The sequence below is a fragment of the Diachasmimorpha longicaudata genome, chromosome 13 (assembly GCF_034640455.1).
Source record: "Diachasmimorpha longicaudata isolate KC_UGA_2023 chromosome 13, iyDiaLong2, whole genome shotgun sequence".
Taxonomy (NCBI): Eukaryota; Metazoa; Arthropoda; class Insecta; order Hymenoptera; family Braconidae; genus Diachasmimorpha; species Diachasmimorpha longicaudata.
In genome coordinates this window covers 846,807-871,500 of record NC_087237.1, presented here as the reverse complement: position 1 = coordinate 871,500, position 24,694 = coordinate 846,807, and positions in this window count along the sequence as shown.

Sequence of the window (24,694 nt, the reverse complement as noted above, 5' to 3'; positions counted from 1 at the left end):
AACTTTCTTTCCTATAAATGATAATAATAATAAAGACTGTTCAAGAGAAATTGTGTTATGAGATCCAAATATTTGAATTATTCATACGGAAGTGCTTTGATCTTCAAAAATTACATTTTACCGGCATTTCATTACTTTATGCCGTAGATAATATTCATCGGACCTTACGAGGCACAGGAGCGAATATGAATGCCAAGAGTTGAACTTCAGTTGAGTATTATTTCTGGAGAAAAGACGTAAATTGAAAGCGAACAGTCTAAACAAGTTTCCAACCTAAAGTTCTACCTTACAATCTTCAACGAATGCCGGATATAAATACCCGGAGTTCAAGGCACTCGGCAATATCTCCGATCTATTGCCCCTGAAATACCCCATTCAATATTTTCTTTCACTCCTCCAACCTTTTCCAGACCACAATACAATATCAGAATACGATATCAGAACAATTCCAAACACGTTTTCCACTTTTCCTGTAACAAAATAACGAGATGATATTTATTTATCGGGAGTCCAATTCGTAACGATTATCATATCCACACGGAACGACAAAAAAATCCTTAAATCAAGTAAATTTCAGACTTATTTCAAGTATACTGGATTCTCAATGGTGAAATCAATAACCATTTGATTTTCCCACATTTCTATTCTCTACTAGATCAGGTAACACAGAAACGTTTATCACTAATATGTGCCCTCAAGCCCTTATACATGACGATAAAATTTGAATAAAATATCACTAAAAGGGTTTACCATGGAGGATTTTCAGTAATGCCTCCATGCACCATAATTCCAGACTTGTAGTCTGTTTGTTTGTTCACTCTTTGTCCTCTTTGTCACTTTACATTTAGCATCTTCAAAATAACTCTACTTCATCAATTTCTAAATCTATTACTAACAAGTACGAAGTATTTCACTAAATTCAGTGATCCATCAAACGAACTTCCACTGAGAAAAAAAAATATTTTTGCCAAATATCCAGTTACTTCAGGGAAGTATTGATTTTGTCAATTCTTTATTCCTGAAGTCGAGTAATTCCCTCATAATTCTGATAAGGATTGAATTGTGTCAATTATATTGTTCTAGAACATAATCATGTTAATTATAACCTTGAGTGAGCTCATGCAATAATGATGAGCATTAAATAATTTATCTTAATTCGTCCCTCAAGAAAATCAGAAATTCAGAAAAACTAAATAATTATTAATGGAGTTCTTTTAAGGTCACATACAAAATACCCATCCTCTAGAGTAATATGATTATCATAATTTAAACGCAATTGGGTCCCGCTTGGGAGTGATTAAACCGAACAAATACAATTTAAAAAAAAAACTTCTCTGAAATAAATAGTTATTTGAAAAAAATATTTTTTTCTCTCAGTGTAAGACTAGCAATATTATTGTGGAATGGCGATACTCAACATGGGGGAGGGGTGAACGTAATAAGCGGTTACGATTCCGCTGCTTATCAGGAAATAAAATCCAATGGACCAATCTAGGGGTCGTTTTTCACATTTTGAGAACATATATCGAAAATGAAAGTTCCTGAATGATTTAATCTATGTAGAGAAGACAACAGCCTCGTGAGCAAATGATTTTTTCTCATTACTGTACTATCAGGAATTTTGATATGCTATTTCTGCTATTTCTGGGGAAATACGTTCCTTAGAACTTAATGGTTTTATTTTAGAGTAATAGGATAGAGATGCGTGAGATTAGGTTCTCTTAAGTGTAGGTATAATATTATGTTTTAGGCGTATTAATACGTGCTATTTACAGGGAAACTCCGACAATTAGGCTAGATACCGAACGTTCGTTCGGTAACGAACTACAGCATGTGAAATATCAGTTGATAGACGGTCATATTTCCAAGGGGGTTCGGAGAGCCCCACAGATGTGAAACAGGGAAATCGTTTCCCGCCAGCGAGGTCCAGAGACACTAGGACCACGTGACGCCGCTAGGGCCTACCCAAGTGTGGGGTCGGACTTAGTACTTAACTGAAAAACCGCCCTTCAGGGACGACTAGAGATGGAGTATAGACGAGTCGTGGAAAGAGTGCCACCCCAAGCGTTCAGGAAGAGTCACGTGCTTTAGAAGGTCAGAGTCGAGTAGTTGGTTGACAACAACATAATTGTAATAAAAGTGTTGCGTAGTGCAGATCTATAAAAAATATATGTGTAATTGAGTACAGAATATACTTAAAATAAGTATGGGATCTATTATCCTTTACTCAAGTATTTTTTTCTGTGCACCCACAAAAAAATATTTCAAATCCCTTGAAAAAAAATTGCGTAACGTTTTTTGTCAGCGTTTGGGTGCAAATTAAGATATATATTATACATTATTTTGAAAATATGACCTGAAATGTGAATAAACACACAATCCACAGGTATCCGCCCTCCAATCCATCATGAAAATTGAAAAAACTAAATAAACGAAACCCGGAAACCCCAAATCCCCTCCCCACCTTCAATTACATAATCTCATCTCGCCACAGTTTCCATTCCCCGATCCACTCTCTTCCTTTTCACACTCGTGGTTTTGTCTACGACAGTGGGAGGACAGATAAATTCAAGTTTCCACCGCGGATTCCACTGCAGTTGACTCAGAAAAACCACCCTGCAACGAATAAACTCAGAGGGAGAAAAAAAAACGAACAAAGGAAGAAATTGAGAAGACTTAAGAAGACAAAATAAAGAAATACCCCCAGTGACATTCTATTTACTCGGAAAGGATGACGATATTATGCAATCGATGTATACTCGCCCTCCACCCTTCCACCCCGACTTGGTACTACTTGTATATCCGTACTATTTTGTGGGTGCCATAGGAAGTTCTAGATGGCAGTGATATTGGTGAATTTCACAACTAGGTGCTAAACTTTTCGCACTGAGAAAAGTGAGAGAGCAACTGAGAGAAAGTAACAGCAGGGGGATGAAGATGGCGCGTAAGCATATGTCAGAGAAAGACGGCCGGATCGTGTTCCACGAATGAAAATACCCATCCGCGGTAGGGGGTGGAAGGGTTGTACCTATGAGACTACACCAGCTATCTTCCATTGTGAGTTATAGAAACAGTTTGCGGTATCGCTGGCGTTTCTGGGCGTCGTACCCATGGACCAGCTTATATATTCAAGCAATATTGCTGCGATATTGCATCCTGTGCCGACACCCAACAGCAATGGAGTCCCCACCCCCCATTCAGCCCCCTTCTTTTGCCCATATCCCTTCGATTTTAGTATCAAAAAGAGGTTTTTATTTCGTGCACTGGCATTGATGAGGCAGTTCAGCATATTGAGGATCTTGGGAGCATTACAACCAACTGGAAATGCTCAGTGAGGGGTCTGTAAATACATCACTATTTTTGCTATTATGTGGGGGTGAGGGGATTTGAAAACACTCGTGTAGTACGATCATGTTCATTGATCTCTGTGTGATGGTTGAACATTGGTACTCGCTTGAGGTATGAGTTCTTACAGAATATATTCGAAGACGGATAAAATCAGGATTTACTCGGTAGCAACGTCTTCTCGGGTTTTTTTTCCTCGGTTTTTATTCTGTCTATCATACATTCATGGTATTGGCGGGGGGGGAGGGGAGTTGAAGGGTATTATCGCTATATGTTTTTAAAACGTTTTGAATAAATCGATTGGGATTCGGGTATTTTTAGAGGGTTGAGAGGAGTATTTTCTTGATCTTCGATTTTCTTGAAAAATATCTCCCCTCTTGGGTGAGAATGGCCGGACGAAGTCGCTCGATGGGGGCATTATTGCGGTGCTTAAGGGTTGGATTTGGGGCTTCCCTCATTTTTTTGAAAATAATTGGAACATCAGGAGCGAAGTGGTAGAACGAGATAAGTCACTTTTGAGTGATGACTAGTTTTTGATGGATATCTCAAAATCTAGGGGAAATGGAAAAATCGTTATTAGAACCTTTTTTGTGATGCGAATTAATTACTATAATAAATGTGATTATAGAAATTCCGATACTTCTGTTAGATTTGGAGATATTATCCAAAAACTCGGCACGAATATCAGAATTTTTTTGTTTATCTGTCGCGTTTGCAGTATTTCAATTTTTTTTCACCTTTTGAACAATTTAGAATTTGGCAGGGAATTTGAATAGTCAAAAAGGTTATGTAACTGTTGGCTATTATTGTTGTTGTTCTCATTCAATAATCTATAAATTATTTAAATAATAACATTTAAATATTTAAATGGTAACAGCATCGTATTCGTTGCCATAAAAATTATCGTAATTAATGATCAAGCTAATTTATTATTTATCCCTCTGTCAACACCGATCAGCATAACAATCATTCTCGTTTAATAGCAATACGAATGCAATATTAACAGTAGAAAAATGGGAATCGCATCACCATGATGTATTTTGAATAAATTTTAAAGAAATCGACGCCAAAAGATTTGAATCTGTAGAGGATCGCAGAGAGATAATGTCCTGAACGTTTTGCTTTCCTAGAAAAATCATTAATGGTTCAGGCCATATTAGATGCAATTTTTTGTTGCCCCCGTTAATAAAAATGATAATCATTCAACTTTCTATACCCATCACCCTCGATAGTTGATGAATGTCCGATCAATCTTTCCATGAAATCCATGAAAAGCTAAAAAATGACTTGTACATTTTCCCCGAATGGTTGTTCAATATTTTATGATACATTCATGATATTCGCCGGATGATATCGTCATTATATATTTTGAATGCATTTTAAATAAATCGATTTGGAAAACCTTTGCATTTTTACACAGTTGGAGGGGATGATTTCTTTTTTTGGGCTTTTGCTTTTTTTAGAAAAACACCTTCACTTTGACGGCTTCGAAGTGAAAAAATTGATGGCAAAGAGACTCGGGTATCAGAGTTAAATAAATATTCATGGGTTTCAATACATAAATTAAAATGAAGATTAACTTTACACTGGTTTTATCGAGAAATCCAATAACAGGGTCACAAAAATTCATCGGTTTTTTTTTGTTAATCTTCGGAATATTTTGATAGAACCATCTGTTCTATATGGATACATTCCCAGTGCAGGGGCAAAGAGGGAGGTGAACGAGTGAACAATATCGAGTGTGAGCTCGTTCGAATATCGTTGGAGTTTCGTAGATTTGTAATTACGAGTATATTACGACGATTATTCCCTCTGTGTTGAGCGAATCTAACCCCTGAATATTGCGCTTAGACTGAGTCGACTTCTGGTGGATCCCTGGGAAAGGAGAGAATGAGAATGGGGGCGATGAGGGACGATATAATCGCTCTCACTCTCACGGGGTTGCTTGAATCCAACCAATATTCCCCCTTGCCCAACTTAACTTTAGTGTCTACTTGGAGGATCTCTTGTGTCGCATGAAATCATCCTGGAATAAATTAGCTCTGACCCAGAGTGAAATCGCATCGATCTTATGAAATTGGTTACCATTGTTTGGGAGGGGGTAAGCGCACTGAGAAAAAAATTATTTTTGCCAAATATCCATTTTTTCCAGGAAAAACATTTCTGTAGAAATTGTATTTCTCCGGTCTGCATGATCATTGCCAAGGGGGACCGAGTTAGGTTTAAACTACGATTATCATATTACTCTAGACGATGAATATTGTCTGCCTCACCCTGAATAAACTCTATTAATACTTATTTAATTTTTTGGAAATGTGTGATTTTCTTGAGGGAAGAATTTCGATGAATTATTTAATGCTCATAATTATTGCAGGAGTTCATTCAAATATAATTAACATGATGATGTTCTAGAACAATAAAATTGATGTGATTTGAGCTTAACCAGATCTGTCAGGGAATCACTCGATTTCAGAAATAAGGATTGAAAAAAATAAATATTTTCCTGAAGTTAATGGATATTTGGCGAAAAATATTTTTTTTCTCAGTGCGTGAGATTATTAGATTTTCATTTTACAAGTCGTTAATTTAGGTATATTGTTTATTTATTCATGTTTGCTGTTATAGATCCAACGCGACTCGCACGGAAGAAAACATATGAGGAACCAAAATCATATGAGAATCATTCACGTTCGGGTGAGTCAAATATCATTTTCGTTCTTCAAATATATTTTACTGTGTGGAATAAGCTGATTCCACATACATTTATCTACATGATTATATTATTCTGTGGATTTTTTCAATATAGAGTAAATATAACGAACGCGAGGGGTTTCTACAATTATTTATTATTTTAAATTAACATTAATTTCACAACGCGTTTCGGAAAAAGGATCTAACGATTTTTGTCGTTCTTTTCGGCAGATAACGAAGCTATGCATCTCACAGTAAATATTGTATATGTATTGACAAAAAATGAAAATAATTTTTGCAACATTTGAGAATGTGATGTGGCATCTCTCGGTTTATAAATTAAGCAGCTTAACGATCTGACCGTGCCCACCCCACATTAGATCAGCTAAGTACCATCTATTCCATCATTATCTACAACCTCAAGTCCCTAGTATGGATTTACGTGCAGTATTCATGAAGCGATCCCCAATACCCCTTCCTCCTCTCCACCAAACTGACTACTCCATATTAAATCATAATGCTATTACGACCGACCCAATCCACTAGAACCCATCAATATTTACCTCAGATCCTGTGAATTTTGGGACGGATAAAAGCACGGAACTCGAAATATATGATGTGATAACAGTAGTTCGGGATTTTCAATCGCAGAATTTCAATGAGGTATTAACATACAAATACTCATATCAATTACATGCTGACAGAATGTTAAAAAAATCTAGAGTCGATAAATGAATTTGCATTAAGCATTTCCCGATGAAAATACCCCGCAACTGTATGTTCATAATTCTGGTTACTATTGAAACTGCATTCATCAGGCCAATACTCTCCGTAAATTGATAAATTCCAATGACGAAATTATCCATAAATGGTTATATCAATTATATTGACAATTTTCAATGTTGCAACCACATTGCGAGAATTTAAATCACAGTAATTAACGAAAATTTATTAAAAATTTGAGTGCACTGGATGAAATGCTGGTGAATTATTCGGTAATTTATCTAGCGAGTACATTAAATTGAACCACAATAAGATCGTAAGTTATTAGAGAAAGATAATTATAATGTAAGCAATTTATCCAATATTTTATTCTATTTTTATTGTATTATTCTATTATATATCTATTATATTTTATTCTATTATATACTATTTTATTATTATTCTATTTTTCCTGCGTTTCGTGTTTTCTCTACGGCTACAAAAAATATTTCCTAATGATTGGAAATAATTGAAATAGTAACTGTCGATTGCGATTGACTGCATAATCATTCTCGTTCATCCAGATAACAAATGAAACGTTAACAATAAAAAAATACGGTCGTTGTACTTCGATCGTCGATAATGAATGAACATTCGTTGAATATTTGCCATAAAATGCCCAAAGACCTATATGCATGTATTGTATACAATGTTGGAGTTAATCATCTCACGGCAACAGCTCTCGATCCACGCTAATTAACGAACTTCATTGAATGTTTCTGTAAGAGAAACAGCTGAAAAATTACTCTGGAATTCACTGTGAAAATATTTTAAACTCAATCACCCGGTGAACAATATAACATCACATTAAATTGCAGAATTAATTATGAACAACCCTCATGATATCGCGAAATTGCTATTTGCGAATACTTTTGCTGTTGTGGTGATTAGCAAGAAAAAAAATTAATTCTGTCAATCAAATTTTCTTTTAAGAAGAATTTAGGTCGAGGCTTCGAATAAAAATTTAATTTTCCTGTGGGAAATAAATATGATTAATAAAACTATATTTTATTTCCCTTTTGCACAAAAAGTCTAGATCGAGGTATAACTCATCAATTGACATTCCCTCAAATCATACTCCTGTTAATTTCAATTTTCCCAAAACTTCGTCCTCGCCATAAATTTTATGGCCATATGCTCGAAAACTTTACATATTCAAAAATGTTGTAATATTATTTCGCTGTTTTAGGCTTTATTTAATTAAAAATAAACGTATTATAGAGAATAAAAAAATGGTTATTTTTCAGTAAATCCCTTATTTAATCCATCGATAGTAAGAATTCTCTTCCTTACAACATTATGGAATTTCTACACCAAAAACACGATTTCTAAATTACAATATTGAATAATAAACATTCCCCGTCGTCATGAAATGAAACAAAATGTAATGACGATTTACAATTGCACGTGATAAGAAGATCATATACATACTGACTGGTCAAGTCTGATATTCAGAAGCAAGACGACCAGAAAAAACAATCATTTTCCTCACAGTTTAAAAAATATTGGTGATAATTTTAGAGAGAATAAATTTTATTGCTCAGTTATTTTTGCTGACAGCGATCAAATATCAATTTTAAAACACTCTATTCTACATCAAGTGCCGACAATGAATAATAAATATTCGAAAGCTAAATATAATTCTGTCAGTCAAATTTATTTTCCCAAACAAATGTCCAAAATTTCCAAACAAAATCCCCCAATACCTTTTCCCCCCAAGCCCACTTCATTGTCACAGTTGTATTGAAATATTCTGGTTAAAGCGCTGAAAAGCTGAAAAATTACTCGACAATTTATTCCCAGAATATCCCGAACTACGTGTCTCCTCATCAAATGAGAACGAAATAAAATGGAAACGCGAGCATTGGATGATAGTAAAAGGGAAATGGATTTATCTCTTTTCCAAGTGATTCCCCGTGAAAACGAAACTCACAGATTAAGGGCTTCTATCACGATTGCACTCCCTCTTCGTCCCTCCACGAGGGGGATGAAAAGCCCTTTTTATCAGTCTCACCAATCGTCGAATTCATAGGATTCATACCTACGCATGAATCACACGTTGGCGCCTCTCCTTTATGCGCCGAATTCGAACTTCTTTTACTGCCAAACTTCACGATTGCTCTTCCATGAACGTTTTTTTATGACACAACCAGTCGCTGGTTCAGCTATTTTTTTTTCCAACATAATACGACCGTAACTCCAAAGTGACTCTACCGTGTTTTCCACTCGTGTACCCAAACGCCTGAGGAATGAAAGGGGAGCGGGGGGGGGGTAGGGGGTGAGTACGGGTCAACGTATCTTAACAAAACTAGTGAAGTTCACCGAGGGGAAAAGACGACGATGGGCAGGATGGTGCAGACAGTTAACCCAGTTTTACATAGACATTACAGTCCTTAATTGGTGGGCACTTTGCTGCTAAGTTGGTGGAAGAGAGTCATCAAATTAACCTGATTCTTTTCATTCCCATCAATCAATACTTAACGCAGGAGGTGTCACAGCAACACATTCAGATTATTTGTTCATCCCATCAAAATGTTGATTTGAAATTTAACGAGAAATTTATTCGTATTGGAAATGCGATATTTATTTATCTTTATTTTCACATGTAAACCCTTGAGGGCGTTTATATTTTGTTTTTACCTCCCGCGGTGCCATGAGACCGACATTTTCCTCCACTGTACCGCATTTGCAGGGGGACTGAGGGAAACCATGGAAAATCCCAGCCGTATCGTCAACCAATCGTGGAGGGTGCACCCTTCTAGTTAGTGTAACAAAGCGCTCTCTTACGCCCTTACCTTCCGCTCAGATTTTTTTTTAGCGAGTAACCGTTTTCGTGAAAACCGTTTTGTCTATGGGCTTGTCCACGTGTTGGACTGTTTAGGTTATGAACAACCTGAGTGTTTTCCGTTATTCCCTGAGAGATTTACAACGGATAGATTGTTCGAGTTGACGTCAAAACTATTTCCGACACTGACGGAAACCACGGAAAATCCCGACCCTGCAGTCGGCCGATCGTGCAGAGCCTTAGCGTACATTCTAGTCTCTCACACTTTTGTAATACGGGTAGTGTTTTTTAAGCGGTCGACCATCCATTGAAATGAGATATATAAATGAATACTAAATGCAGTGGATTAAACTTTGTCCCTTTTATTCCCTTTTAAAGGGCACGAGGAGAGGTCTGCACTCTGCGGTCTTCTCCAGGAGACTAAAAGCTAGTTACAAAGACCAAAAGAACATCCGTCGCCTAATGAAAGAACTCTGTTCTTTCTTCCTATGGAATTTATTATGTTTATGTAAACTTAGCAGAAATTCTCTGGAGCCTTCCCCGTCGATTTGTTTTCATAACAGTTATTCTCCGTAAACAATTCTACGAATAACCGACTGTAATGATCGGGTGAATGTGGCCTTGCTCCGGCGGCCATCGAGGCCAGGCAGTGATTCCCTGGGTTAGTACTTAGATCGGTGACCGCTTAGGAAAACCACTCCCTCGCTTAAAAATTACTACACGGAAGGCACGAGTGTGGAGGCCCAGTAGTGTACCCTTCTACGCAGTAGGACAGCCGGGTACACTAGGACCCTGCACTACCGACCGACTTTATGGTAGGGGTTTTCCATGGTTTCCCTCGATCCTTGTGTAAATGCAGTACAGTTGAGGAAAAAGTCGTTGTCACGGGACTGCAGGGGAAGGGGAAGGAATACGGTGACAAGTCATTGACAAGAGAGGCAGACAGCAGTCTATACAAAACAAAGAAGACATTTGTAACATCAAAGAAAATAGCGAATAAAAAAAAAAGTTCTACGAATATACCTAAATTCTCCTATAATTCCTCTCCTACACTAATTAAGTCCATCACAGCACTGTCTTAAGATCCCCCTACACCCATTAGCGCACGTCTACCGTTATCCCCTGAAATTGAAGGTGCACAAAACAATACCCATGACATCCAATTTTCAAACGGGTCAGTGTAATTTGACAGAAGTGGGCTATCTGCAGTCTGCAATGATCTGTGGCGAGAGCCACTGGGTTACCTCTAACCGGCTGGCCATCGGTGATGGATCACCCGGGGACTGTCGTCCTGTCACGGGACTCCAACTCCCCCGAGCTCCACCCCCCCCCCCCCTCTCTTCGACCATCACTACATAAGCCCTTATACAGCCCCCGGGCCGCACTTTCTTCTGCTCGTTTTGCTCATATCCACTGGCGCACTTGGCGTCTCTCGTCCATCTCCTCTTCCTCGTCGGCTGTGAGTTCAAAGCCAGTTCTCTTGTGCTCCCGAGAGGGCGTGGTACGGTCACCGCAGAAATCCCCTGCTTCACGCACACATACAGATGCCATCCTGCTCGCGTGAGCGACACAATTGTGTGTGAAGGAGTGAGCAAGAGCGGGAAGGACGGAAGAGTGAACTGAACAGCGCACACTGAGATGACTAAAAAGGAGAGGGAAAGATTGATACGATCACGCTCTACGCCTGCATGAATTTAGGGATACGAGATACGAATGATGTGCTTGCCTGAACATAAAGACACTCAGTGGCTCTTTCGGGGGAGGATGGGGGCATAAATGTGACGTGAAAAAAAATGGCCATTGACGTAAACAGTGCTATTAATGTTGTTTAGCTTGATGTATGTCGATCATCGCGTTTGATATTTAATTCATATTGAGCTTTGGGGGTTTCTTCTGAAAAATTACATCCGGAAGGAATATGCTGAAGGAGATGGGAGGGAATTTTTCGAAGCGTTATACGATACATTTTCGGCCTTGGACCAGAGACGGTCTGTGCGGGGGCCGCCGACGCCGTAGCATGAAGATACTGAGAAAATACTTGGGACTAGGCCGACGTTCCCTGGGATTGTTTTGTATAAACAAATGATGAATGGTGGGCTAGAGATCTCCATCAGGAAGTCGAGACCTCCACCAGGAAGTGGAGATCTACTTCAGTTCGCCTAGCAACGCGGACGAGAGCGCAACTAACGTCTTCCGACGATTATTTATTAAAATCAATACAATTCTGTTTGCGTTCATCTTCACTAGTATTTTGTGAATCAACTCTACAATGTACGAGCGTTATTCTGAATTGAAAGAATTATTTGAATGAAGTTTTTTCAATACTCCCACACACTTGAAAAATATTTACTATAGGGATGGGTGAAACCTGATGATGAGACATTTTATGGCCTTTTTTTTAAAGAAAATACTCGGGGCAACATATTTGGAGATGTTTTTCACGTGCCAATGAGCTTGGGCATGAGTAGAAAATATTTGAATATTTTGTAAGTCGCGTAAATGAAATCAGTACTGAAGTAAGAAAATGAGAAAAGTTGAATGATCTCTGAAGTTGAATTTTTAAACAATCTTTACGAATCTGAGAAAGATGAGAGAATTTTTGTTTTTCGAAAAGAAACATAAATAACAATAAAATAACCCACCTCTTCCCTTCCACTTATTATGACCACATCCTTTCATTCACCAATCTCATCACAATTACAATTCACTCACCCCACCCCAAATAATTTCTCCTGCAACCACCTTTCATCACCCGGCAAATCGTAAAACTTTGCAGTTCAATTTATACTTTAGTTCACTGAAACCTGTCCATCACTGTTACCTCGTAAAGAAAAACAAATATTTCAATTTTCAATTCAAGATATATTTATTCTTCGTCCACCCCTGAAACTCAGCTTGAACGACCATTCGATTCACGTTAGTTTGAAGTTAGTTATTTTGATTGCAGTAGCGTTGAACTGGAGTAACAGTTTAGAAACTCCATTCCCATGGAGAACAAAGGAAATGCGAGTATATTCGTCCGAGTTACTGAGCAAAAAAGAAATGAGTGAATCAAGAAAAAAAATTTTTGAAGTTGTACTTGCGGTATTTTAAGGTAATAAATTTTTCGAAATGGCTAACTATAAATCAAAGCAAACGAATTTCCATTGATCCAAAAATATCTTAACATTTAAATAACAATATTAGCCTGGAAACAATCGTTAATAATATTTATAATATTATTTAACAATTGTTTTGGTGCTACTGGAAGAAATATTTCTTTGATTTGCCCTCGTTATTTTGTTCAATGCAGAAACAATATTCCACTCCCTCTGGTTCGAGTCCTTTTTTCCCCGCCTGAAATTCTGGACTACAACGAGTCCAGGGGAAGTGTATTACCTGTGCGTGGGGATGAAGGGGGGAATGGAGGATAGGAAGGGGCAATTTTGGCACGAGACCATTCTCATAACCGTGATAAATATATAATGCATTCATTGGACCACCCAGAAAAGTTGTAATGTTGCATCATTGCATACATGCATAATTTAAAGTATTTTTTCTGCGCTACGTCCCAACCTCCAACGGATGCTCGCAGTACTCTACTTTCTCCTCTCTCCTCCACCATTCCACTCCATCTATCCCCATGATAGTTGAGCAGAATTGGGAAAGTAAAACACACCCAGAGACTCTTTTTTAAATCCAATAAAAAAATTTTTTGTGAAATTTTTTAGATATTACAGAAGTATTTTTATTAGGAGTAAATGCGCTGGTTTTTATATCTACAAAAACATCAAATGGAATACTATTCAATATCGAATTTATTTATTGCATAGGAGGGGATGAAATAGGGTCAGTGAAATTTTTATGGTTGAGGAAAAACCGACGTTGGATTATGGCGAGTGCGTCAAAGTTTTTTTGATTAGTAAATAGAATTGTTTCCTGATTTTATAAGAAATGATTTATCTAACGAACGCAATGCATTCATTAATTTCGAATCATGACGCTCTATAATTCCTTCGGTAAAAAATAGAAACTCGAAAAAGTCGACAGAAACGTAAAAAAATGAAAAATCCACCAATTTATCGATTTCGAACCATAACATTTAATAAAATTATTTTTTTCGAATTCGCTAGTTTCTAGAGACAATAATGATCTGTAGCATCGACTAAATATTGATTTTCATTTATTTTATTCAAATACGACTGTGTTAACACTAGAAAAGAATTACTTGACCGGAGAACAAAATTTATATTGATGTGAAGGAGGCACTTGCAGCCGAGATAGAACAGAAAAGACGAAAGAATATTGTGGAGTGTTTTTTCGTGGTAGAAAGGAGAAGGGGCTATGAAAACTTTGGCCCGGACATTGTATATTTTTCTATATTACTTCCATTATGCATTAACGTTCCAGAAATAACAAAAAAAAATATGGAGCGAAGGGATAGACCAATGTGACTCTGTTATCTCTCAAGAGCAAACAACCATGTTTATATCATCCCCCCAAAAATCATATTTTACAAACCTGGACTTGACCCTAATTTCCATAATTCATACAGCTAGATGCATAAATTCAGGATGAAGAAGAATAGCACAGTCCCTCGGCGAAAAATAAAGCTGAGGATAAAGAAGAATAAAAAAAAAGAGGGAATCTTTGGCAATCAGATTTCGCCTGCGATCAGATCGCCTGATCTTTGGGATTCAGAAGCTGTCGCTGAATAAATCACCAACAAATTCGGCCAACTTCCTCCCCCACTCCACCTTTATCCCAAGATTGGAATCACAGAGGGCATATTCTCCTCGAAACTGGACCAGAAAATTCCAATCGGCCAGCAAATCTGATCCTTGAAATTGATATAACACACTGATTATTCCTTTTCGTTGGCAAGAATTAGCGCTTAATTCGTTGTTCATTCATCACCGTCAGTGCAGTATCAGTTGTCCCTATCAAAGTGATTGTGTTTACTTTAAATTGTCCCTAAATACCTGAAACTTTGGTGAATAAACTCCGGGAGAATAATGAAAAGGTTTCAATCCGACTTTCCTATACGGGGGACTGGCTCCTGGTTGCTGTGAGACAACATCCTAGTGGGTACCAACAGAACAGGGTAAAGAGAAGTTGAGTTTACTCTTCTTTATTCCTTGTTTCGCTTTAATCCGCCATTGGTTTCAATGTATGCTTTATACATTATTCAAACGTTAGGGACGATTGTTGCATATTCGGGCAGTACCAGGCGTTCTAAATGTTTGACTCGATCGAAAGGGAATGAGAGGCCCCATCGAGACCCAGCGGTGCAGGGGAAGTGGTACCTGCAACCACCGCCGGAGGAATCACGATCATTTCCACATGTCCACTCATGATTTCCGGTGAAAGTAACGCCATTATTATTGCAGTATTTAGATATTTTCATATAATTGTTTACAGAACGAATAACTGTTACAAAAAAGAATCGACGCGGAAGGCTTTATTGAATTTACACAAACATAAATAATAATTGCATTGAAAGAAAGAACAGAGTCCTCTCGCCAGGTGACGAATATTCTTTTGATCTTTGTGATCAGTCTTTAGTGTCCTAGAGAGATCCAGGGAGTACAGACCTTGCTTTCTCGTCCCATGTAATCAAAAAAAGAAATTATAATAGCAAATCCACTGTATTTTTTATTTTAGTAAATTCCATTGTCAATAATTATGTTTATGCTTTTGAAAAATCGTTCTAGTCGCGGGAGCACATACCTCGCTTCCGAAATATAAACAATCCTTTCCCACATTCTAATTCGGATCGTTATTATTACAATTATACACTAGGAGGAAAATATAATTCTGTCAATCAGATATGGTTTGGAGAAATAAATGCCCGAAATTCCCATAGGAAAATCCATTTTAAATTCTTATCAGAAGAATATTTAATTGGCAAAATAAGATTTTTCTTGTAGTGCACCATTTTTCCATTATATGTAAAAGTTGGAAAATGCGGTGAGAAATCCAAAACAGACATTTACCAAAAAAAAACATCAAAATTTTAGTCACTATGTTATTTCAATTTTCGAGGCTGAGAGGGGGGCATTTGATTTGTACACAATAAGTTTATAAAAATTGTTTTGTCTTGCAAATGTAAAAAATTAGATATGACGATTTATTTGTTTATAGCCATGTAGCCGGGATAATGGGTTAATTATATTGTCATTAATATTGCCTCAGTTATTTTATATTTTTTCCTTATGATCTAATTCCATTTAGATTTGTAAATTACAATCTTTCATATATTTTCAAATACATTTGGTATATTTTTCATCAGTTGCCTTACAAACTTTCCCGAAAAATACGCAATTATGGGGAAAATGAGGGGGTGGTAATGACTAGTAGGCAATATAGGAATCGCTAGCCCGATACCATCAACAATTTTAACCGCAATCGTTGGATTTCTGATGTAAACGAACGGACGAGTGTGTTCGCATACGTTAACGAGTGATTTATCCAAATATGCTCAGCAGCGTATGTTGCATGGTTATTTGTTATCCAACGAACAACAGAGTTCATTCATATTTTATCTTTTTCACTTCAGTATCAATTTTTGTTTTCATTTGCAAAAGGCGCTTTTATCAGTTTTTCCATCACTTCTTTTCTCTCGTAGTCCTTTTGTCCGTGACTTGCAGGAAGTCTAGTACAGAGCGGGCGGAGGAGGAGAAGGCTCATAAAGGCTCGAGAAGGACTAAAAAAATGAATGGAAAAAAAGTACGATAGAGAGAGGGGACAAAACCCGAGAATGAGTGGCCCGCGGGCAAAGGGAGGACAGAGACGCACGAGTGCGCTTTCTCAGCGGAGTTTGTTGGGAAAATGCTCGTGGTTGTCAATGGGACCATTGAAAACTCCAGGTATCACTTTCTTCAGTATTTACACTTCTTTTTTCTTTGCCGTAATCCCTTTCACGAGGTTCACTTGTTCCTCAGGGGAGAAATCATTAATCCATCGCGCCGCGAACGCAGGTGATAATTAATTATCAGGTGAATAGAATTCTTTGAGTCGGTCGCGATAGGGTTTCAGTAGTGCAGAAAGTTTTTAGCGAATTATTGAGTTGAGATGTATTAATAATTTTAATAATAATTAGTGTGTGCGCATGGGCTGAAATTCTTGATAAGAATTGTCGTTCCGTTCCATAAAAATTTATGATGAGTCATCGGCCCCTCATTTCTCTCTGGAAATTTGGTGAAAAATGATAAATTGTGGTTTATTTTTATTGTAGTTGGAAGAAGTTTTATTGTGACGAGAGTGAAAATCATAGTTTGGAAATTATTAATTTTACGAAAATCTCACGAAATTTTTTCTGAAAGTTCCACAATTTTTATCAGGCTCAGCTGTGAAAAATTACGGAACTTTCCGTTCGTTGAGCCAACTGCGAGTTGCGTAATTTTTCCTGAATATTTCTCTCCCCTCTCTATTCTCAATTTCCCTCGTCAAGTTCTCCATAAATCAATGATTCGTTCCTAATGGAAAATTTACCCTGAATAAATGCCGTAGCTCCTCGATGCAAACACTTCAACCGAAATGAGTAGAAAAATATTTGATAAAATTCTCATCGATTAAAATTTGTCAGTCCACTCTGACGACTATCGCTTCTGTTTAATTCATCACCAGACGGAGTACGAGCGGTGTAAAACAATTTTGCAAAACGATGATGTACCATTATCGAGGAAATATGTTGTTCAAATATGAAATACAATTTGACAGAAGATACGTTGTTTTCGCACGATCACCCAATTATTGATCAGTAATTGATGATACTATTTCCAAAGCCCTATACGTGATTGTCAGCAGTATCGGGTCACACACGTAGTGCGTCGCACAATCGTGACAATGTAACAAATGGCCGCATGATTCTCCTCTTTCAACTGCCATCACCGGCTTTCAAACCTCCCCCTCATTCCTCGTCTCATCGTGGCCCTCGTGCCATGCAAAAGCTGTCTCACTGTGAATGTGTAATCCTCGGGAAGCACGTTTCATCACATATAATGCGCAATGACGTGATGAACAGATGCACAAACCAAACAGTAATTAATTTGTACTTTGGTTATGGAGAATGCTGATAATAGATAAGTTTTAGGGAGATGGGGCCATTGTTAATGCAAATGTGAAGTAATAATGCTGAAATGTTCGGTGGTTGGGGTGGCAATGATGTTTAAAGTGAATTGGACTGATTGCACATTTCAGAAGGGTCGTTGCATTGAAATTTCGCCATTAATTTAACAATAATGTATGGAAAACACTAAACCGAGTGGTGGGATTTTACATTTTTTTATAATCATTTTGCAGTCATTACATTCGTTAAAATATTTATGATTTCAGTTGACTCAAAAGGGGCAGTTATCGACGTGAGTCAAGTAGGAAAAACTGGATTTGAAGTGGCTTAAGTAGCTCTTTCAGTAAATTAAAAAATTATCGAGTGCTACACAAAAGTTTTTCAAATTTTTATGTTTTTCAAATGTACATTTCAAATGTAGTGTGAAAGGAAAAGTGTTTGGGTGATGTAATAGGTTAACTATGGTAGGATTTAGGATTTTGGGTATTTGTTGGTCGAGCAAATCAATTACCTCTGAATTCATAAACCTTTGGTTCCCTTCCACTATTTTTTTTATCTCTTCATTCTTCAATAACTTTCAGCGTAAACCACAATACAAAACGGTTTCCTGTCGTATTTTTTAGAAAAATATAACTTCATGTTCTTCAGCATCATTTTCGACAGTTACCAAAGTGTAAGTGACTGTTGAAAATAGCCAGCGATAGGTTATTCCTAATGATTTAGCTCCTACAAAGCTGAATTTATAATTTTCCTTGTGACACATCAGCCAGTCCCTCCCCTTCACCCCCCAAATCATAACGTATCCGCCATCACCCTTTCAGGAATAATTAATACCCTCAGAAAGTTGGAAAAAACTTTCGGTAATGCTCTCACTAAACTTCCGAGCAACAAGAAAGTATGGAGATGAGTATCAATTCCGTAAAAAAAAGGTGTCAGAGCACAGAAGCGTCTCAGCTAGATCATTGGATTCGCATTATAAATGGGATTGACTCCAATCCAGTATGGATGAGGAAGAGTGCAAAATAGCGAGAAAGAGAGAGAGAGAGTATTGTTGAAGGCGAGATGGAGGGTTAAAAGCTGAGGAAAAACCGAGTGACGTGAAAAAAACTATATAGAGCGTGGGAGATAGTGTGTCGATACATAAATAATGGGCCAGAGAGGGAGTAAAAGACTCCGTTCGCTGGTGCTATTACTGGAAAGGGGCTGAGAGGATCGGATTGTTCTGTTCTATTTTGTTTCAACGGTGCTGAGGGTCGCGAAACGATAAGAGTCCTTCGAGAAATCCAAGCCGCGTCTTTGCCATCTAACTCTGGCGCTCGTTCACCCCTCCCTCCGCCCTTCCTGGCCCCTTTAGCGCACTCCTTAGTGCGAAATATCATGGTATAGACGGAAAAAGGACCTCAGCTGTCAATTCACCCCATCCTTTTAGCTTCTTCTTACTCTTCATACACTTTTACGATTTTGTTTGAAGCTCTTTGCCTTATGTTTTTCTTCCTTCGACATCACAGAATTTCCTGCATTAGCTCTTACTCGCATCACATACTCGGATTTTCTATTTCTTCGTAATGACTTATGTACTTGACACTTAATCACAGAGAATTTTTCTTCGCAACGAATTATCAGAAAATTAATTCAGGAGCGAAGTGGTAAAATGAGATAAAAGATGAGTTCGTTCCAGTTTTTGAGAAATATCTCTGAAATTTGGCTACAAAATTTTTATTCGCTAAACTGGTTTGTTTGATATTGAACTACTACTGAAATGTCGATTGGAAAAACGTGGGATGTGGAAGGATTGAAAAATTAACCCGATTGAATGAAAAACCTCGATCGGTGATGTAATTGATTATGGCATAATCCACGTGTCTGATAAATCAAAAAAAGGGGTGTTACACTTGGTGAGGGATTTTGAATTGCACTAAATTGATTGTTTTTTAATTTGTAGATGACTGGTTGATTAATTTGATTAAGTTGAAGGGCTAACCAATTTTGACTATTTTAAATCTCGTTGGTGGACTCGATTATTTCAATTTAGCTCGAGTATGTACGAGAGAACGAGTCGATAGTGTCTCAATGGCGGTTCAATAACGACTAATTACTCCTCTGATTTGCGTTCTTCTTGACCGTGACCCCGAAAGTTCCCGAGTATTCTTGAACTTCCGGCTGGCCCTTGTGATGACTCTAGTCGACAAAATTGCTGAGTTAGAACAGACATTTTTTTTTTATTTCACAACACTCGTCAAAAACCGGTCGATAGTCAAAAGTGACTTATCTCGTTTTACCACTTCACTACTGAGTTTATCTGCAGTGAAATAATGAAACTGTGGAATATGTGGACCAATGACGAGAGTTAGTTGATAAAAATTCACAGATGGAACTGTGACAAAAATATACAAATATACAAATATACAAATATACAAATATACAAATTTATGTTTCAATATTTAAAAGGCTGTAATTGACAAATGTGAAGCGAATCAGACAATCAGAGATAAACGTACAATAGTTAGTGTAGCATTTATGGCAGGGTAAATAATAAGCCATTATACAATTTTAAAAAATGATAAAACGAGTTAATAACTTATTTCCAATGTTGTTTTGGAAAGAAATGCAGAAATCTCGCGATATCCATAGTAATCTTTTTCAACAGAAGAAAATCAGTTCTGTAGAGAAGTTTCCATGAAATTCTTTTCATTACTTCTAAATGTTGAGACATTTAATACAAAATCAAGTTGGAGATAAGTTTACTCAACACAGTATTCAAATAATTCCCGAACAGGCTCTTGGACATCCAAGAGAGTCTGATAGAACTCTAACGAGACAAGTCACGAAAATAATCAGGAAATTTTTCAGGAAATGCAAAGTCCACAGCTGAAGAGAACATAACAACTCAGCAAATAAAAAGAGAATGAAAATTCCAGAAGAAAATAATAGTCAAAGAGATTTACTTTAACAATTGAAAATTGCGGAATAATTCTCCGGAGAAGAATTTTCGCGGAATTTTTTTCCGAGAATTTTTTTAGGCACAAAATTGCGGGAAATTTCTCCCGGGCATTTTTCCCCAGGCGATGACTATCCGATAGCCTTAGCCCCTCCTCTCAGGTCTTCTTACTGTTTCAACACTTCCACAATTTTGTTTGATGCTCTTTGCCTTATGTTTTTCTTCCTCCGACATTACACAGGATTCCCTGCATTACCTCTAATTCACATGACATATTTTTTCCACCCCCTTTCCACTCTCCTCGTGAGAGCCTTTTTACTAGACACTCACTCACCCAGTCTTTGTCTCACCGTTAAATATTTTTTTTGTCGTGAAAAAATTGTAATCAACCGCGGAGACCTACTAATTGCCAAAGGGTGAAAGACAACGTCAGTTATGGTCATTTTTGTACTCGAGGTTCTCTCCTATTCGTCGCCCCTTATTCTTTTTTCCACTTGTTTTGAAGTGAACCCACTCATTTTCCCCGCCTCATTATTCGCGCATCGTCAAGCGACCTTCACTCGTTTAGTGTCTGTGTCTGTTGGGGTCGGGCTATTATTAGTGAACTCCATCATTCTATGATTTTGTGAGGGGGTTGGGGGTAGTAATGAGTGCGTTCAGGTCGTTAGTATCTGAATTGTTTTTTGTTATAGCACTCTATTCATCGCGAACATCTACACTGGAGATATTTAAAGGAGAGAATGTCCCAGGAATTTTATCAGAAAATTTCGTGATGTTTAATGAGAACTTTATCATTGAAGACCTTCATTATTAGACAGCACATCATTAGCATGTCTTACTCAACTAAAAATTGCTAATTGTTCCTTGTCTCCTGAGATGGCAGATCCGATGAATGATTTATTAATTTCTAAGAAAAATGTCAGGAGAGTGAATGGAACCGGAATTTCACTTGTAATTTTATTGAACAATTGAGGAAGTTATCACGTTCAAAGGTACGTTCAATTTTAAACACATTTTTCTCTCACAATGAAAATCATGGTGATTTTTTTAGGATTTGAATTAACAAAAGTCGGTGAGGGAAATGTAATTTTCTCGCTGTGGAGATGGAAGTGATTCGACGAGAGAAGTTCATCTTTGTGCAGCAGTCAAAGAACCTCAATACTGGAAACGATTTTCGCGTTGTTAATGACAAAAAGGAAATTGAGTGAAAAAAGAAACAAAGAAACGAGTCGATGTAATACTGCAGCAACTTTCATTCTAAGGTAATTGAAACACGTTTTTTCGTCCGTTCAGCTTTTTCATTACTACAAATGTCAAACAGCCACGAATATCGACAGGAGATTGCAAGTTTCGTCGTTAGTTGATCGTCACCGGTAACAATAGATTTCACTGGGACGCTTGCAAGTTACAATCAAAGACCTCTCTTTTCTCGGGAGAATCGTCGAGGGAAACTAGTTGTGTACCTATTTTCCAGCCAAGATGTTCGTCCAACGATTCACCGAATCGTCGTGGTAACCACTGTTTTCGATTGATTCCAGGAGGAATTCACGGATACAATCAATTGAATTGAGGTCACTGGTACGTCGGATAAACATGAACCATGATCGCCTTCAAAATAATTTCAGACCTCTATTGCACAATAATTTTAATGTTTTTGATATTGCAAAATTTATACAGGTCGTTGACATGCGGAAAAAAATGAGAAAAATTTTTCGAAATAGTTTTTCAATCAATTAATTATAATTTCATAATTGCAAAAAGTAATGCAATGACTGAGTGGAATATTTACTGATTTTAGCGCAGGTTTTAACTGAAAGGCTGGATCTTTTGAATTCTTGGATAATTTTGATCTCAGATATAAAGTTAACAATTTTATAAACTACACGGAAAACATTTTGGATAAACATTACACGTCTGGCGGGTGAACCTGGGTCGAAATGATAATCAACTATTTTTTAGGTGAAGTTGGGAGGTTAATTGCTCTGATAAAACTAACCTTTGTTTCTCATTTGGCCCCCTGGAGGTCTAATTGTTCCCTAAAATGTCTTTCCGTGTGACGAAAAAATTTTTATCTTCGTCGGGAGAGACATTTTCAATAATAATTATATCACCGCACCCTGATAGCATGAGCTGACTTATAATAAATATCACTATCTCAGTTCAATCGTTGTCATGCCAATAATGAAAAGACCAAAATGTCAGGTAAATGTTACCTTATCAAGCCAGTCAATTTTGCTTTACCGACGCAATAGTTTTCATTTTTATCAGAATGAAACGTTTCTACCCTGCAATAAAGTTTGATCATCATCCACTTTTACCATTTTATCCATTTGTCCCATTTCATGTAAGAAAAACCCAAGCTCTAATTTCATAAAATAGCAGGATAATCTTTATTAAAATTTCTGTCTGAGCAAGTTGGTACCATTTCCACTCAGATAATTAACCCGAAAGTACTAGTTCACTTACCTTCAATTTACAGTAGAAAATTCTCTCCAGGCAATTTTCATGGGGACTCACTCATTCTTCCAGTATGTTGTTTACCCTGTGAAAGCAAAACACAAAATACAACAGTCAAAGGAACGAGGTGAATGAGAATAAGACAGATGGTGAGCTGAGGGAGACAGATACGGTAAGCGATTCAGTCAAAGCTGAGAAATGTGGTCGTATGTTTGTCCGTCATTGGTATACAGTTTGTCTGTGGTGGAGTGGCAAAGCTGACATAACAATTTCGAAATTGTGTCTGCTTTGAGTACGTCTAAGATGACAGGAGAATTGTAGACACGGTAGTGATGGGACTGTGTGTACTACTTCCCTTTCAACTAACCCCTACCCTACCAGTTCATTCCGCGCGTCTGTAATTTTACGTCGCTTTGTGAGATATAACGTACCCAAATTTGTTGATACTGGGTGTCTCCGTTTCTGACGTATCATTGTGATTCAAGGGCACGTTTCAATTAATTAAATTTGCGTTCATTCAACAAGGAAATTGACTCCATGGAATATTCATGGAGAGCCGGATAATTTTTGGGGGTAAATTTTGAAGGGACAGAGAAATAGCCCTTAAAAAAAGCGATTCGGAAAAAATTGCAGAGAAACAATGAATTGGGAAAAATAGCCCATGGAAAAAACGGGAGAATAATTTTATAGAGTGAAAGATATATATGACATAGATTTTCATGGGTTATTTTAGTATGCATACAAATGTCAATGATTATTTCATTTATCCATCACATATCCCATGGTTGGCTCAATTGTTGAGTTAATTACCATCAAGCGGATTTCTGAGAGCATTTTAATCAATTAAAATCAATTACATGTTATTATATATTTATTGTCCGAGAAAAAATTGTAAACCATGAGGAATCGAGTTCGACATTATTTTTTCAGAAACTGATATTAAATTCAATTGTAAAAGAATTTTTTTAAAAATTCCATTGGATCCTTCTCTCCTGGATTTTGTTGAATGTGCGAATTCACGAAATTCCACTGGATTGAATTATGGATTGAAATTGGAATATTCAATGCTAAATCTGGCAAAATATTCCATCACCTGCAAAAGCAATAGTATGCGCACAATGATCTCACTGATTTTCATTTGTTTTCTGAAATAACTGAATTGACCCTTCAGTTTTCAATCGTCAATTCGTGAAATATCACTCACACACTTTCACCCAATTTGAGTGGAACGGCTACTGTAGAAAAATATTGAACACGTAAATCAAAGTTTCTTATAAAAATTGCAATTGGCGAAGCTAGTCACTGCATTACCGAATCAGGACTTCATTAATTTTCGCGTCAATTATTCAGTCAACCCTCAGACGATTTACTACTTCAATATTTGAACCAGGCAGATTCGCTATTCAATGTCAATTAAATATTCCATTACATCTACACTGACTTTGTTTACTTAAACTATCCATGATGAGGACATAAAGGTCTTCATCGATTTCATAAAATGTCCTGCGAATTATCTTGAAATCTCGTGCACTAATGGACTCTTATCGACTCTGAATAAATCACGATGATTTGGTCGCAGTGAAATTATCTCTCGGTGATTTCAGTGCCTGTTCTGGATACACTCGGACGATACTTTCCGGTCCGCCCGAATTTATCCTCGTCACAA